General features: G+C 36.3%; 1 protein-coding gene across 2 annotated transcripts in view; it reads right to left on the bottom strand.

The window, feature by feature from the left end:
• NAV2 (neuron navigator 2) overlaps window positions 1-16,456 on the bottom strand; it is a 442,768-nt gene that overhangs the window by 172,750 nt on the left and 253,562 nt on the right. The gene's annotated exons all lie outside the window — the stretch shown is intronic.

Here is a 16,456-nt window from a genome sequence, read left to right as displayed (position 1 = left end):
AGCTCGTGCATGCATTTCACAATCTTGTCCCAGCTAACTTGAGGGGAGTTTCTGGAGTGCCCTTTCTTGATATTTACAGAAAAACATCTGACTTTTCTGTAGAGTCTTCCAACACAAGACTGCATGTCATATGGTCAAAGATTTCTGAATGTCATTCAAACTTTTTTTGGTTTTGTTTTTTTAAACATTCACCTCAATTCGAACTTGCTGTTCTCCAAACCTATCATCATAACTTTAATCATGTAGAACAAAGCAGCTGAACTTTGAAGAATAAAGACTAATTTAAAAGTGTATTTTCAACCTGAAAAAATACACAAATTATTCCATGGATGAAAATAAATATTCATTGGCTGTCAAAGATAAGAGACACTTGGGAGGCTAGGAACAGAAGTAGGAAAACATGAAGCAAATTTGAGATCCTTCCTTTCTCTCTTCTTTCCAGTTGAGAAATAACATAGGATTTAGAAGTAGTTATGCTGGATTTGGCGCAGGGCTCTGCAGCTTGTTATTTGTATGACTGGGCAAATGGTTCAACCTCTCTGGACTGAAGTTCTTGTATCTATAGAATAAGTGGATTGGATTATGTGATCTTTAAGTACATCTGAACTCTAAGTCAATGAGCCTTTGACATATATCTAAATGATCTCGTTTTCTGTTCTTTTTCTCTGTTCTCTGATCTTTTTCTGTTCTAATTCCTTAGGTCTCAAAAAAGCAGAATGCTATAGAAATAGTACTATGCAGCTAGTAATGAGAACGGTCCAGACTATAGGAAAAAATCACTTAAATATCAAGAAGATGAGCTACAGAGGATATGATTTACAGAAAAGCAAAAGGAGAAGCAGAATGAAAAAGCAGAAAACACTTAGACCTGTTCTTTTATCTGGCTGGACTTAAGTGGTTACAATCTAGTTATCTTACAAAATAAAGTATACAGTAGCTGATATTAGGGGACCTTATTCTGTACTTTGCTGAGATATTTTAATAAAAAGCCATAAATTCAATTTATGGAGAAGGAAGGGGAAAGGAATAAGCATTTATGTAGCACCTACTGTGTTCCAGGCACTGTTCTAAGTGCTTTTACAAATATTTCTTTGGATCTTCACAGCAACCTGTGAGTCAAGTGCTATTGTTTTCTTCATTTTACAGATGAGGAAACTGAGGCAAACAGATGTTAAATGACTTGCCCAGGTTCACACACTATGTATCTGAGGTTTTATTTGAATTCAGATCTTCTTGATTATGATCTCAGCAGTCTATGTTCCATGCCTCCTATATTTTATTAGTATAATTGCCATAGTGGATATAGTAAATAGAAAAGCAGAATAGCTTAGCTCAGGGCTTCTTAAACTTTTTCCACTCATGACCTCTTTTTGCCCAAGAAATTTTATAATGTTCCCAGGTATATGGGTATATAAAATGGATATACAAATCAAACTTTGCTGATAAAAAATTATAATTTCACTATCCCCACATTCAATTATAAGACACCATGCAGCATCTTATGAATTATATATGAATTATAGTTTAAGAAGTTGGGACATAGGTATAGATGAAGACCTGGGTTCAAATCTTACCTCTAAGAGATACTAGCCGTGTGATCCTAAACAAAAATCATTTAATTTCATAGTGCCTTTGGCACAAAATTGGAGAGTAATGTGGTACAGATGAAAGAATATTGAACTGGAAGAGAAGATCTAAGAGTCATGGGACCCGAGTTCAAATCCTAGCTTTACCCCTTAGTATCTGTGATCAGGGACAACTCAAAACCTCTCTAGACCCACTTCCTCATCTGGAAGAGCAAGAGAGTTTAATCAATGTTTTTCTCTTTGTAAATCTTAGAAATTATAGATGAGAAGCAGATTGGGAGTAGTGGAGGGAATTCTTCATCCCAAATGGAATCTTTTATCCTTACATAATACTGGAGTTTGGGGAATGATTAGATATAATTTCCACTTTGAATTAGAAAATTTTTCTATTCAGAGCAATCTTTTTAATAGTATTTTATTTTTCCAAATACATGCAAATATAGTTTTCAACATTCACTTTTGCAAAACTTTATGTTCCAAGTTTTTCTCCCTCCCTTCCCATTTTACCCTCCCCAAGCCAACAATCTGATATAGGTTAAGCATGTGCAATTTTTCTAAACATATTTCCCTATTCATCATGTTGCACAAGAAAAATCAGATCAAAAGGGAAAAAATCATGAGAAAGAAAAAAAAACAAGCAAGCACACAAACAATAACAAAAATGGTGAAAATATCATGCTTCTCTCCACACTCAGTCTCCATAGTTCTCTCCTGCATGTGGATGGCATTTTCTATTACAAGTCTACTGAAATTCCCTTGAATCACCTCACTGTTGAAAAGAACCAAGTCTATCACAGTTGATCATCACTTTATATTATAATATTCCCTTGGTTCTACTTACTTCATTCAATATCTGTCCACCTAAGTTTTTTTCAGGCTTTTCTAAAACCAGCCTGCAGAGCAATCTTTAAAATTGAAATTTCTCTAATCTCTTTCTCCAAACAGAACTTTAGAATTTTTATTTTTAGTGGAAAATTTTTTACCCAGAACAATTGTTTTTATTAAATTTTCTTTCTAATTGTTTCTCCAAATAGTTTTCAGTGTTCCTCTCCTGCCAGGATCTGTGATTTTCTTGGAAGAAATGACTCTCCAGAAGGAACATCCCTCTACTAAGACAGATGGGGAATTAATCCAGAATTTACAATCCTAGAGAGTTAGTTATCTGAGCCAATAAGAAATTATATGACTTGACGGGGCCACACAGCTAAGATGTGCTGGAGTTGTGACTTAAACTTGTTTTGTTGTCTAGACTTAAGAAAGTCATGGAGGAACTTGAACTATGACTCAGTGGCCTTTTCTCTATCCACTATTCATAGGCTTCCAATGTTAAGTGTTATGCTAGCATAAAAATAATCAAGAGCTATGAAAATTGAAGGGGGAGGTACAAAGGGGTCTGATAGCTAGCTTTATATCAAATGTTACATATAGGCAGCTTTATGACTTAAATTCTAAGAAAGATAACCTCTTCCCTTAAATTCTCTCGTCCAAGACTGTCTAAAGCTTTTACCATTAGTCAGTTCTCTGCATCATTATGTTATAAATTGATAAAATATAAATATTATTTTGCAGAGATAATAGTAAGCCATCATTTTAACACCCTAGAATGGATTAATTAGAATTTCTTAAAGCACATGATCTTGAAAGAGAGGGACACAGGAACCAGTAAATTCTGAGGGGAAAAGATGGATGACAAGATTATAGGGTCATAAATTTAGAGCTAGAAGAAAATTTAGGCTTCACTGGACAAGATCTAGAAGAAGTAGAAGAACTAGAAGGAGAATGGGGACCATCTAATCCAATTCCTCATTCTCAAGAAGAGGAAACTGAGTCCCAAACCAGTCTTGCTAAATTGTGATTTGAAGCCAGGTTTTCTGACTTCCATATCTAGCATTGTATTTTAGAGCAGGACCCATTCCAGGACAAAATTATAAATGAGGTAGTTTGTCTATGTTTTTCTATATTTAGTCATTCTGACTCTTCATGACCCCTGGAGTGATATGCTATTCCCTTCTCCAGATCATTTTACAGATAGAGAAACTGAAGCAAAATAGGCTCAAGTGACTAGCCCAGGGTCAGTTTGTAAGTGTTTGAAGTGAGATCTGAACTAAGGAAAATGACTCCTCCTGATTTCAGGGCCAGCATTCTATCTATTTCTTTCTTTCTTTTTTTTTTTTTTTAAAGAAAGCAGAGGATTTTTTTCTCCTCCGTTCTCTTATTAAGTCAAACTTTCAAAAGTTTCTCACTTAGGTAAAAATGATGGACATGAAATTTAAATGTTAACTAAAAGTGTACTGATAAAATTTTTAACAGTTTCCTGGGTTTAATCTATATCATTAATATTTTTCTCCATCATATTCTTAAATCTAGACATTCAACAAAACAATACATTATGGCATGATTTGTAGTATTTGTTGATTTCTAAGGCATAAATATTTACATTGAAAATTTAAAACTGTCTCCAGCTAGTGGGTAAAAGGGGTGACTCAGCCCCTGTTAAGCTTTGGGGATATGTACATTTTCCCTCCGACCTCAAAGTCTACCTTAGCCATAGAGCACATGAGGAGGGCAGGCCCTGAAAAAAATGCTATTTGGGGAGTATTAATAGAATCATACACTCTCAGATATGGAAGGGCAGCCAGTTCAATCTGTACCTGAACAAGGATTCCCTCTACACTATTTATTGTGAGGGGGAACCCATTCTTTCCTCAGATCCCAGTGTCAAAGATTTAGCTCTGGAAGCCCAATCCTCTCCTTTTATAAAGGAAAATGAGAAGGCTAAGGGCCAAAGAGTATCTTATATGACTTAGGCCACATGGATATGTCCAAGTGTGTGGTCACACAAATTAGGATTACTGAAGTCATGTCAAACTCAGAGATTCCGCTTTTGAATAATTCTATTAGGAAGCTTTTACTAAGCCATCATCCGAAATTTTGTGGCTTAATAGAGCCCATTAGGAAGTTTTTACTTCCTGACAAGTAGTACCAGCCAAAAGTAAAACAGAGGCATAAGTCAACACTAGTGAGTGCTGCTAAAGGGGATAAGTGAGTTTCAAGGGGGCCGGAGACAACTGTCACTTACTTTCATCTCCTTCATTAATTTAGTCTAAAACTTTATTCCTAAAGAGAAAGGCAGAAAGGAAGAGCTTTCATTTTCTTGTAATAGCAAGCAGCCAGGGAAGTCTCAGCTCTCTAAATCACTGTAAGGGCAGGGACTGGGGAAGAAGGGTAAGGTATAAGCTATCCTCTTGAGAGTTCCATCCCCAGATCTGGATTTGTCAGTTGTTCACTAGTTCACCCTACTCCCCCATTTCATGCATCTATTCTCCCATTGATTGCCTTCCCAGAATGGGAAAAGTCTCCTTAAGGTCAGAAGGGAAATTCTATTGAGGGAGGCAGTGTGATATAATGGCAAGGGTGCCGGTTTGGAGACGGAAGATATGCATTTCTGTGTGGCTTTGGGTTAGTCCCTTAAGCCCATTAGGGTTGGACTTAAGTTTCTCCATCTGTTAAAAAAAAAAAAAAGTCAGATGGACCGCATGGCCTCTGAGATCATTTCTAGTTCTATCGGATTTCCTAAAAGCAATAAGTTTGTTCTCCTACCAATTTAGGAGTACTTTCCGGGGGGATGGATTAGATGCTACCTAACCCCAAATCAATGATGTATCATGTCAGGTCACCAGGAATAGCTCACTGATGAGAGGAGGAAATCTCTTTCCCCTCCTGTTCCCCTTCCAGATGACTAAACCAATGTAAATCATTCATCGTAAGAGAGGGTTGGCCCCTAAATGTCAAAATTGTGCCATGCTGCCTTCTCAACAGAACTTTTTTCAGTCTCCCAATTCAAGCCCACAGCCACTATACCCATCATCACCACAAAGGTCTGAGAAAGCCTTGAAAACAAAACAGTGTCTCTTTCTCAGACAGTTTTCAGCTCAATCTTTCTTTCCCTTTTCAGAAAAATGCCTACCTTACTTCCAACCAAGGCTGACAGAGCCCATGCACTCAGTAAATCAGTCTTGGGTTCTCTGGTGGACAGACTGGAATGTGGAGAGTTCCTGTCTTCCCAGTATTCGTGGAAGACTTATAGTGGCCAAAATCGTAATTCAACTAAACCAGTGAAAATCACACCCACATTGGGAAAACTCTCACAGGTTATGCAACACTTGGGCAAATTAAAACCTCCCATAAGCCCCCCATCCAAACCCCAAACACATACTACTTTGTTCCTATCTACTCCATGCTGAGAAATGCTTATGAGAACAGAGGTCATTGTATTCACTGTATGTGCTATCACTCATTGCATGGCAGTGTCAAGGAAAATGTCAAGATTGGGAAAGTATTTATGTTTGCTGGGACTTCATTACTGGGGAACCTAAGAGCAGAGGTCCTGACAGGAGAGTCTAGGAGCCAAATGATTGGGTTCTAGGCTTGGTCTCAGATACCTTGTCACAAATTGTTTAAACCTCTGTGTCCCTTAATTTTCTTCCCTGCAAAGTGAGGGGGTTGGATTCAATGATCTTTTTAGCTTTGAAGTTCTAGTGTTTTATAATGTGTAATGGGAAAAACACTTACTGCATAATTCAAAAGCTCTATCTATTTGGCTTTGCAGTGCTCTGAATGATTTCCCACCCCCATGCCTCCTTGCAGCAATAGATTCATGTTCCTAATACTTTGTACTAGCTTGGGCATAAGCAATTAGTTGGCATTGAAAATACACCAGCTGGGCGGTGGAGAAAAGCAGCCAGGAGGATGCTGGGTGGTAGAAAGATATTTGATAGCTGACATTTATGTGATTTAAAAAAAATATCCTGCAATATATATTTTATAGACATCCTTTTAATCTTCCTCAGAGCCAGTAAGGTGTGTGTGTGTGTGTGTGTGTGTGTGTGTGTGTGTGTGTGTGTAGTATTGCCCCAATTTACAAATGAAAAACCTGGAACTCAGAGAGAGTAAATGATTTGCTCAATGTCATCTAGTTAGTGGACCTTGAATTTGGAGACGAATCTCGTCTCCCAAGCCCCCATTCTGCCCCCACAACACCATAGCTGTCTCTGTGAATCACAGAAAACATTACACTGAAGATTTATTCCACTCAAATAATTGAAAGTAGTAATTGAAAGTTACATTGTCAATAATTTTCTGAACAGTTTTTTAATTGTTTCAGACCAAGCTGTTAAGTAGTTTAGTCGTGTCCAACTCTTCGTGATCCCATTTGGGATTATCTGGGCAAAGATATGAAAATGATTTTCCATTTTCTTCTCCAGCTCATTTTATAGATGAGGAAACTGAGGCACAGAGAGTTCAGTAATCTATCTTGTAAGTGTAACTGTGCTATCTAGCTGCCTTTCAGAGAGAGTATTATAAGGGAAACAAGATTCCTTTCCACATATAAGGATTTGGCCTTCCTTTTAATCTTGCTGGAATAATTACAGCTGATATTTACAGAATGTTTTACAGCTTTCCAGAGTCTTTTTTTTTAATACCTTTTTAATTTTCTTTTTGTAAAGCAATTGGGATTATGTGACTTGCCCAGAGACTTGCCAGAGCTAGGAAATGTTAAGGGTCTGAGGCTGTCATTGAACTCTGGTCCTTCTGACTCCAGGGCCTGTGCTCTATCCATCCATTGTACCATTAGTTGCATTTTTATCAATGGAAGGTTGTCTCCATTTATTGATGTAGAACCTGAACCTGAGAGATGTTAAGTGATTTTTCCCCCTGGCCACACAGCTAATAAGCATCAGAAGCAGGATTCAAATCAGTATTGAACATTTTATCCATTACAACCTGCTGAGTCCATGAATCTTTGCTTTCTTCCTAGACCCATGAATCCCTTATCACAGTCCCTTGTTCTGATGGAGGAAGAGGGGCGAGAACTAATAGCAGCTGTTCAGCATCACTTCAGGCATGTGCTATTCTCAATGGCTTGCCTCTACCCCAAAATCAGAAGCCACATGTTGCTTGAGAAGATTTGGAACCTCATTGGTTCAGAAATCAAACATCTTGGCTAATTCTGCATTGGATCTCACTTGTTCTGCTCTCATCCAGCTCAGGATGCTTAATTTCACTAGGATGTGCCACATCTTAAAATTGTTCATCATTCTGATCTCCCATTCCATCTGTGGAAGCCATGATGCTCCATCTCATCCTTATTTCAAGAAAGGTTATAATACCTTTATAATTACACCATTTGTAATAGTAAATGATTAGAGAAGAACCAGGAGGCTGGTGAACCTTAATATGGTGGTTCATGGTTTCTGAACACTTCACGCATGTACTGAGCATCCCCTGGGCACATTACAGGAAGCTTGGCTCCCTACTTGCCTCATTCCATCCCCTTCTCTGCCTCCATGGCAGATCCAATTCCCTTGGGATGAGGGCAGTTTGCGGCCTGACTTCAAAGACTTCTGAAGGCCAGGGATCAATTTCTGTTTGATTGACCCATAAGAAATGATATTTTAACCTTTTCAAATCATTGCTGAGGCCTGCCAGCCCCTGTTGGTTTAAGGAAAGAAGAAAGAGTAAAATGGAACTTCCCATGACCCAGTGCCATCAGAATTTGAGGCCTAAAATCATTTATCTTGGCAACGGGATCTATTTTGGCTGTAGCGATTCTTTTGGCTTTCTCTCCTATTAGGTTGCCAGAAATAATAACAACAAAAAAAATCAAGGTCCTTCCAAGCACTGAGACCGATACAAAAAAGCCCTAGCAAAGGACATGGCCGATGAGAAGGGGGCTGTTTATACCCTCAATGCCTTTTTTCTCCTTGATTTAATACTGTCTCTTGCATTCTGAAACTAAGCGAAGCATCTCACACATTTAGCAGGACATATTTAACAAGGTCAGTCATGGAGCACGGTCTCTGTTAGCCCACAGTAGAATACACACCACAAAACACACACAAAGATTCTCACTTATTTTAAGCCAGTTTTAGCTCCAGTATTTACTTTCTCAGCTTCTTTTTTTTTTAAACTTTGATATGTATGTTACTCAAATTCAAAAAGTGCTTGTTCATGGGCAGCTAGATGGATAGATTATCAGCCCTGGAGTTAGAAGGACCCAAATTCAAATTCGGCCTCAGACACTTAGTGGGGACAATCATTTAATCCTAATGGCTTTCCCTCCAAAACTGCTTGTCTTGCAGGTCTGTCTGGGATACTCACAGAATATTAGATTGTGAGGGACTTGAGGAATCATCTCATTTAACTCTATTTTACAGGGAGAGAAATTCAGACCAAGTTACTTATCTAAGATCATACAATTCTATTAACCAGAGAGCTAGAATTTCAACCCGTTTCCTTCATTGCAGCTCAGTGCTTTATATACTGCTTCCATATACAAATGCTAAGAAGGAAGGGGAGGGGGACATGAAGGGTTGGACATGACTGAACAACATAAAATACTTTGCAAAATCAAAAGTAGCCTTACAAAGAGACATGCTTAGAATTATTATTATTATTCTACCTTTCCAAAACTAAACTGTGCTACTAGTTGGTAATGTCCACTATTTCTTTTTAGCAGAAATACTTTGGGGAGGCCTCAACACATTGAACCATTATTGATCACTTAAATTCTCACTATCATTTAAGGTTAATTGGCCCATACCTTAGCAAACAGAAAATACGATTTTATAGGCTGAAGGGGGAGGGATAGAAAAATGATTTCTTAAGGAGGGTAAGACCAGGTATGGAACTTCAGAGAGAAAAATTGGAGTTCTAGGGGGATGGGGACGCATGTCAGAAGTGGGAAAAAGTGTACCCCAAAGGGAGGCAAAGTCTTTTTCCTTGGGAAGACATTTCTGGTTCTTAAATCTCTCAGAATGAATCCCCAATGATAGAGACAGAGTAGAATCAAGCTAGAATTGGGGGAATGAATCATGCAAACATCTTGGGTTTCATCACTGTGCGATGACTACAACATTAGGCAACAGTTGGAAGAGATGGACTGGATTTGTAACTCTGCCACCTCCTTCCTCTGTCATTAGGATACTCATACCCTCCATCTGGACACAAAGAAGGAGGAGGATACATTAAAAATTTATAATGTCTCTCCCAGCTCTAGTTTTCAGTGAGTCTATAATAGTTCTAGATGTCTGACTAGATCAATTACTCAGAAAGAGAATTCTTCTCTTAAGAAATTTTGAAAATCTAAGGAAGTCAGAAAGTGTTCTAGTCTATAGAGCATGCATTTAAACTTAGGAGAGATAAGGGGTTTGAATAAGGTAATTGGGCCATTCTGGGCAATTCCTTCCACTTTTCTGAGCCTTCACTCCATCTGTAAAATGGAAATAATTGCACTCCCTTCCTGACAACATTATTTTTAGGCAAGTGCTTGGCAAACCTTACAGTGCTACATAGATGTGGATTTCATTATTGGGCTCTCAGTCTATCAAGGAGAAATGATAGAAAAAAAAGGAGGGGAACAAAATGAATTCCTGCTCTTAAAGAGATTATGTCAACTGAAGGAATGTGAGATAGATAAATTTATAAAACAAAACAAAATATGGGCAAGTCACTTAACTATTTGCCTCAGTTTCCTCATCTGTAAAATGAGCTGGAGAAGAAAATGGTAAACTAGTCCAGTATCTTTCCCTAGAAAACTCCAAATGAGATCATTAAGAGTTGGACTGAATAACAATGAAGTGCTTTGCCAACTTTAAAATACTATACAAATGCTACTAATGTTGTTGTTGTTGTTGTTGGGGGAATCGAGTAAGTCTATATAAAGGATAAAAGAAGAGAAAGTGCTTTGTAAGGATAAGATCTAAAAAAAAAGCTATTTGTCCAATTTAGATGGAGAAGATTCCATGTGATAGTGAATAATATAACATGATGCTGGAGTCATTTTATGGAAAGTCATAAACACCAGGTTCAGGATTCTGCCTGATATCCTAATGGGAACAGGGATCTACTCAATTTTTTTTTTTTTAATCAGGGGAACAATGTGGTTGCTGGGGCCAGCTGAATCAAGATTGGACTGGAGAAAAGACAGGCTGGAAGCATAGGGAAGAGTTAAGAAGCTGTAATAAGAGTTTGGGCAAGAGGTGATGGGGGACTAAATAAAAAGAATGGAGGGAGGGTTATGGATATGATACATGGAATATGGATACAACAAGTACAGGGAAGAAGAATCAGAAAAATTTGGGAGCAGAATAGTGTAAGTTAAAACACCAGTCAGTGTTGTTCAATGTGATGCAGGGTCAATTGAAACTTTTTAATGGATTATAGCTAAGCCATCTTCTTTGTATCTATATTTTTAAATCTTAAAATGTATAAATATACTTTTATTTGCTGACAATGACTAAAAAATTAGACAAAGAAAGAACAACCATTTTCATTTTGGGAATCCTGACAGCTTTTTGGATTCCTGTTCCTCTTGATAATTTTTAGTAACGTTAAAATTCCAAAAATGTTTTCCTCAAACCAGCATTGCGGTCTCTAAGTCAGTTATCAAATACCAGGCCCACAACACTCCCCAGTGTGACTAGAACCAGATTAAAATGTAATTGGAAAATATTTAACGAAATAAAAATACAATAAAGCATAGATGACATTGCATTTTAAAACCAAAACAATATGGTATTGGCAGGGCTCCTTATATACAGATTAGTAGCCTCCATTTGTTTGTGGTGTTTCTTTTATGTAGGATACAGTATAAAGCTCTTGACAGCATGGTCCCTTATTATCTTTCCAATCTGACACATTATTCTCCTCCCTGCATGTTCAAAAAAAATTGAAATTTTCTGCAAAATTTATGTATAAAATACACAAGTTGCCAGACCTATTCTTGGTTAGGCCATTAGATGGAGCCAGGCAGTGCTACCACAAAAGATAAGCAGTATATCATAAATTATTATTATTATTAGCCTGGGTTTCCCCAAGTCTTCTTCAAGTAGGAAGCATTCCTTGTCTCAGTGTTCACATATCAGGGGATCAGGAATCTGAAGAATTAGATACTTTCCAATAAGCTTCATAAAATGAAGACATTGGTATGGGACAGTAGAAAGAGCTTTGGCTTTCAAGTGAGAAGACCTGGTCCAAATCCCACTTTTGATACTTTATGACACTTTAACCCTTAGGCAACTTTGGGTAAGACAAAATCTCCCTGGACCTCAGTTTTCTTCTTTGTACAATGAAAGGGCTATGATCTCTGACTCCTCTTCCAGCTTTGTATCTCTTATCCTATGATTATAGGACCTCCCAGAATTCTTTGCAATTTTCACCTTCCATGACTTTTAAGATTCTAAATTATATTTCATATTCTTAGTAATATATTACAGAAGGTAATTCAACAAAGCAACCACTCATTTAAATAGATAAAAAAATCTTTTAACATATGGACCCTATGTCTGCCCTTAATTTCATTTCAGAGCCATATGGCATTCTCCATTTTTAGACCATGAATAGGTAGCTTTCCCAGATCAACACTTGTAAGTCATCTGCTAGTTTCATATCTTTGCTGCTACAGCAAACGTCTATCTTTCCAATCCAGAAAAGGAAGCAGGGTAATCAACCTCTCCATGATTTAAACAAAAGGTACTTGTTGATAATAGATCTGTTGGACTACATGATAATAAACTGGATTTTCTTCCCTGTTCTAATTTCAAATACAATGTAACCAGAATTAAAAGGATTTACACACATATATTCACATATGGATATAAATATGTTTGTATGTATGAATATATTATATGTTAATAACAGATTACTTTCACACTCTGCATCAATAAGACTACTTGTGATTTCTCATACATTATATTTCATTTCCTAGCTCTGTGTCTTTTGCATAGGCTTTCATTCACACCAAGAATTCAGTCCTCATCAACTACACTTTCAAATCTTAAGATAGGTGCCACCTACAGGAAGCTAATAATTTCCCCAGTTATTACTGCCCTCCCTCTTGGAAATTATTTTGTGTCTTAATTTTATGGATACATGTTCTTCACTCCATCCCAACCTAATGAGAGCAGAGACCACTACAGGATTTGTTTAGGAATTTTTTTGGCCCTTCTTTTCTCCAGTTCCTAGAATAATAATAACAATAATAAGAAAGGCTTGTCAAATGAATGAATGAATGAATGCATAACATAATTGAGGAAAATTTTGGGCCTTAAAAATTGGTCTATAAACTCAAAAGTCTCCCTTATTTGCAGTAAAGTTATTACAAAGAGGGATTTTTAAACTAGCCTCACAGTACTCTGTACTGATCTATATACTATCCATAAATATTGGGTGTTTTTGCATGAAGCCAAACATGCAGATAAAAATGAAAAACTTTTAATGTGCTTTTTTCTTAAAAATCTGGAAGTTTATTGTTATAAACTGAAACCATCTGGAGGATTGTCTGATATTTTTCAGTCTTTAATGCAGATGTTGAGAATTGTGTAAACATGGTGGGGAGAGAAAGAGAAAAAATATGAGTAAGATTTTAAAAGAAAAGAACAGGTGACATTAACTGCAGTGTTTCTAGATTAGATGAATGAATTTTATTTTATCATTAATTTATTGGACTTTAACAAATACTTTGGTCTTTCGCTCTGAACTAAATTTTAAAATGAAATGCCTGAACAGTTTTAGATACCAATCTTTTAAATAATTAATGAGATAGAACATTCTTCAATATTTTTAATAATTTGTTATTAGTGTGGATTACAAATGCTACAAATTATTACTTAGCAGACTATATTCTAAAGCAACTGTGATTGAATTTTTCATTCCTCTGTAAATAGTCTATGGATGGGAATCTTTGATCCACAAATTCATGTGTTATCCATGAAAATCCATCAGGAATAGGAATTGTTTCATTCTTTATACTTGTAGCTCTACTGCCTGGCATGTAGTAAAAATCACTTGACCGATTATATTGGGCTGGAAAGGACTTAAGAGATGATGTAGTGCAAGTTAGGTTTTATAAATGATCAAGATAAGAGAAAGGGAGGGTAATAGAGAGGGAAATGACTTGCTTAGAGCTCAAAAATTTTAATGGAACTCTGTGGTTTCTTATTGCTTGTGTAGTGACAGTTTCAGAGCTGTGGACAAGGGTCAGATGGTGTTAATAATCACATGACTTTTAAGTGATTTACAAGCATTAAATTACCTATTATTCTTAATATGCTATCTCTGACAAAAATCTAACAAAATCTAATACGATGAAGTTTCCTAGGGATAATTATAAAGTTTACGCTTGACTTTGTAACAGAAAAAATGCTTAGGTTTTTTTCAGTGGATAATATACAGCATGTGTTGCTATTTCTCACTTGATTTCATTTCCACGTGGAACTTTGAGCAAGCCAGTTTCTGGCCCTGCATGACTGAGGGCTTAGAGTGTGAAATGATGAAAATCCTTTTAATTGGCTGCAGAGGCAGAAGAACTTATCACTCTGGGGTTGGTGAGGTGCTGAACTAGAATTAAGTGGTTTATAAAAGGCATTGCCTCTAAAATATTACAGATATTACAGACAAAGAGGTCACAAGGCTATGAGCAGTATTGCCTCAAAAAACAGCAGAAATCAGCTGAGTTGAAAATAGGCAGAGAACTTTGAATGAGATCCTGTTAAATCAGCACCATTTCTATGGATTGCACTTGGTGAATGGAATTGAATACTCCAAAATAGCCTTCTTTTTTTCTTTCACTGCTTCAGATCTGCACTCCAAATGAGCCTCTGCGTGGTCACCAAATTGATTTTCCTAAAATATAAGTAAGTGTGACCATTCCAGTTCTCTCAGTTAGTTCTTTTGCCTCCTGAAACTTCTATGATGTTTTTTTATGTAGGATACGGTATAAAGCTCTTGACAACATGGTCCCTTATTATCTTTCCAATCTGACACATTATTCTCCTCCCTGCATGATCTAGTCTAGCTATATGGCCTTAATTGTTGTTCTTTGCATATGTTATTTCATATTCCATCTCGATCCCTTTACACAGGTTGTCAGGCTGTCCCCCATGCTCGGAATGGCCTCCTTCTACCTTCTGTAATACTTGTCTTCCTTTATGACTTCTCTAAAAATCTATGTTCTACATGAAGCCTTATTAAACTCTTACCTTCTAACTCTCTATCTTCAGTATGCATCTTATATACATAATAAAAGCTTAATATATCCTTGTTGATTGAAGGTTCTCCTCAAACAATATCTCCCATGCATATTTTAAAATTGTACAAGACTCATTGACAGATGGAATGGCAGTGTTGATTTAGTTCAGTGGGCTGTTGATTACTGACATAAGGCAAGGTGTAAAACAGTTAGACATATGTTCACCTGACTAGTTTTCCCGTAGTTAGGTATATTGTGCAATCCAAACAATTAAAGAAAGATTGCCTATTGATAATTAGTTCTTTAAAAACTCCTATTAGGAGAAGACATTACTCTAATTGAACCATGGCCCAGAACACATAAAGCTTCCTCATTGAAATCCACAGCAACACAAAAGACATTGATCTAACTTATTTCAATGGAAAAACAAGCAAGCAAATAAAGCAGATAAAAATAGATACCATACAGGATATAATATATAGATGGTGAAACAGTCTATCACTATTCTGTCCATCTGTCTTTCTCTATAAGTGTGTGTGTGTGTACATATATATAAATATGTACACACACACACACACACACATATATATATATAGTCTACGAAATTCTGCATATCTATTCAATGTGTACAACAACTCTGTACAAACATGAATATACGTTTTCATTTATTTTTGTTTCTGTCATACATAGATAGACACATGTAACTTGAAGAATAGATGCACATATTAAGAAGACTTGCAGAATTGAGTAGAAGGAAAAAAGTGGGATGTATTTGAGAAAATGTTCAATACTCTCAATATTTTCCAAGTTGCTCATTTCCATAAAAAGGCCATTCATTTAATGTTAACATTCTCCCGGTGATTCTACATAATCGTGAAACATTGTATTCCATGATAATGGAAGATTCAAAATTTAAAAATCTCAACAGCAATAGAAAAGATGCTTGCTGTAAGTGGACTATATTCTAATACCAACATTACTTGTAGGTAAGGAATGGAAGAGAAGATATTATTTAGGGTATCTATAGTAGGAAAAGAAGGCAGAACAGTCTTGTAGTGAGACAAAGAATAAAAGCCAGTCAAACATCAGTAATTTTGAAACATTAAAAGAATCAGGAATATTTATGGAAAGATGAGAATAAGAATTGAATAGGATAACATCATGAAATGACTGTAATCTATCTTGGTAAAGGAATATCAATTCAAAAGAAAAGAGAAAATTTAATTATAAGAGATATTCACAACTTTCTCATGGGATGTAGGTAAATATATTCTCCATTGATGCAAGAATGAACAACTCAGATTCTGGTCTTTATATATTGTCAATAGTTGAGCTTGGTTACTTATGTTTCTATTTTTCTACTACTTGCCTCAATACTAACGGGTTAATCGCTAAAATGTAAGCATCCCAAATCATGTCTGAAAAATAAACACATAAGCTTTTAGTTTTTATTTGATGATTTAAAGAAATCCACAACTTCACCTAGGATGTCAATCAAGATTTAGTATAAAATATTCTGATATCCCCACCTTGTGGAAATAGCTAACATTACATCAAAGCAAAGTCAAGTCTTCTACCTTGAGAATTCTCAACAGAAATGCAGTAGACTTTAATTTATCCAGGATACACACAAACTAAATAAAAATAAATAGAAATAGGTCTTTTTGATCAAAATTTGATCATTTTATCATAATAAAATATATGCAATTCTGAAACACTAATTTTCTGAATTGTCAGAATTATTGAAATCTCTTCAAATGAGGCAGTTGGGTGCTACAGTAAATAGACAGCAGGATCTAACTTAGGAAGACTTGATTTCATATTCTGTCTCAGACATTTA

Source organism: Antechinus flavipes, chromosome 6 (genome assembly GCF_016432865.1).
Source record: "Antechinus flavipes isolate AdamAnt ecotype Samford, QLD, Australia chromosome 6, AdamAnt_v2, whole genome shotgun sequence".
Lineage (NCBI taxonomy): Eukaryota > Metazoa > Chordata > Mammalia > Dasyuromorphia > Dasyuridae > Antechinus > Antechinus flavipes.
This window is presented reverse-complemented; position numbering and strand designations above follow the sequence as displayed.